This window comes from Cherax quadricarinatus, unplaced genomic scaffold (assembly GCF_038502225.1).
Source record: "Cherax quadricarinatus isolate ZL_2023a unplaced genomic scaffold, ASM3850222v1 Contig3318, whole genome shotgun sequence".
NCBI lineage: Eukaryota > Metazoa > Arthropoda > Malacostraca > Decapoda > Parastacidae > Cherax > Cherax quadricarinatus.
The window spans coordinates 11,662-14,300 of NW_027198344.1; positions in this window are offsets into that span (position 1 = coordinate 11,662).

The window sequence follows — 2,639 nt, forward strand, 5'->3', positions numbered from 1 at the left end:
GGAGTGACTAAGAGGACCTTGAACTCTGCTTGGAAGAAACTGTGGCCATAATGTGTAGAAGAAAGGGATTTTGAAGGGTTTGGGGCTAACCCTGAGAAGCGTATGCCAGTTGTGGAATCCATTGTGGCACTGGGGAAGTCCTTGGGGTTGGAGGTTAGTGGGGAGGATGTGGAAAAGTTGGTGGAGGAGGACAACGAAGAACTAACCGCTGATGAGCTGCAAGATCATCTTCAACAGCAAGAGGCCAGACCTGAGGAAACTGCTTCAGAGGAGGGGAGAGAGAAATTGAGGAAGTTGCCTACTTCAAAGATTAAGGAAATGTGTGCAAAGTGGGTTGAACTCCAAACCTTTGCAGATGAAAATCACCCTAACACAGCTACTGCAAGCCGTGTTGGCAACCTGTACAATGACAGTGTTATGGCCCATTTTAGGAAAGACTTAAAGGAACGGGAGGTACAGAGCTCTATGGACAGATTTGTTGTGCGACAGAGGTCCAGTGACTCTCAAGCTGGTCCTAGTGGCATTAAAAGAAGAAGAGAAGTAACCCAGGAAAAGGACTTGCTACCGCAAGTCCTAATGGAAGGGATTCCCCTTCTAAGCAATAACAACTTCCACACACTCCCCTCCTCCCATCCCATCAATCATCACCAGATCTTCAATAAAGATAAGTGTCATGTATTCTATTCTTAGTAGAGTAGTAATTGTGCATGCCTTCTTCAGTTTGTGTGTATTAAAATTAATATTTCATGTGGTAAAAATTTTTTTTTTTCATACTTTGGGGTGTCTTGCACAGATTAATTTGATTTCCATTATTTCTTATGGGGAAAATTAATTCGCCTTACGATAATTTCGGCTTATGATAAGCTCTCAGGAACGGATTAATATCGTAAGGCGGGGGTCCACTGTATAGTGGAACCTCAAAAATCAAACGTATCACATATTGAACGTTTCGAAAATAGGACCATTTTTTCGGACAAACTGTCTCCCTATTGTTGAACGCGCCTCTATTTTCGGACTGCCGGGTACGGGACCTGTCTGCCGGCCTGCTCTGTCCGTGTCCCTGCGCAGGTGCCGTGAGCAGTCTAGCTTTGTTTATGCTTGAGTGAACACTAACCTGCGCTCTCATTCACGCATTTTACGATTATTTCGTTGTGTTTAGTGCTTGTGGGACTGTGAAATAAGCTGCCATGGGCCCAAAGAAACTTGCTAGTGGTACCCCTGTGGTAAAGAAAGTGAGAAACACCATAGATGTGAAGAAGGAAATAATACAGAAGTATGAGAGTGGTGTGAGACTTGTTGAGCTTGCCAGGATGTATGGGAAAAACAAGTCGACCATCGGTTCTATCCTGTCAAAGAAAGAACAAATCAAGGAAGCTGATGTTGCAAAAGGTGTTAATATAGGGAGTGGATGAGGTGCCTTCTTCAAAGATTAAGGAGATTTGTGCCAAGTGGAATGATGTCCAAATGTTTGTGCAGAAGTACCACCCTGAGCAAGCTGAAACAAGCCATCTTTGCAACAAGTTCAGTGACAGAACCATGTCCCATTTTAGGGAAATGTTAAAGAGGCACCAGAAACAGAGGACTGTAGACAGTTATTTTGTGAGACAGGAGTCCAGTGACTCTCAAGCTGGTAATAGTGGCATTAAAAGACAGAGAAGGGAAGTAACCCCAGAGAGGGCTTTACCTGAAGTCCTCATGGAGGGGGATTCTCCTTCCAAACACTAACCCCAACTCCCTCTCTCCTCCTCCCTATCTTCCAGATACCATCACCAATCTTCAATAAAGGTAAGTAAAAATGTTATTTTATATGTATTGCTATACATAATTAAAAACTATAGTATTTGTTGTATGTAAAACTGTAATTAATCTCTATAAAATATATTTTTTGTGTGAATATTTTTGGGTTTCTGGAATGGATTAATTGTATTTCCATTCTTTCTTATGGGAAATATTGCTTCGAATTTCAGACTTTTCGAATTTAGAACTAGCTCCTGGAACGGATTAAGTTCGATTTTTGAGGTTCCACTGTACCTGAAATCTTGCATGTTTATGAGACTATTTATACTGTACAGTATTAAATGTAATGTCAGTGCATTCATTAGAATGCACTGACATTACATTGGATGATTTTACAATATGTACGATTACAGGTTGGCTACAGTTTTAGAAAAACACTATTATACATTCTAATGAAAGCGTATTATGCAAGGCATTTCAGGCAGACTAATTCTAAACCCATACATCATACAGTAATATATATGCTACAGAATTATAGTACAGTAATGTAAATGAAACAATTAACACAAGAAAATGAGAAAAATAACCTCCATTTCTCACTGAAATTTAAGTTCAGCATCCTTGAAACTGCCATCTTTGAGTTTCTCCTGAAGACCATCCCTCATAGATGCTGAGGGGGCACAGTATTTTCCCCATTTCCCAAATGTCTCACCAGCATTGTAAAAGGGTGTTGTAGTATAGGTATTAGGGCATCAAAGAATTAACAACCTTTCACTAGAATATACAAGTTGAACTGTACATACAAGGGTCTACTTACAGCAGTACCTAAGACCAACTAGTTACAAATTAAGTCTAAGAAATAAAAAAAAATGCATATGAATTATTCAGCAAACTAATCCTTA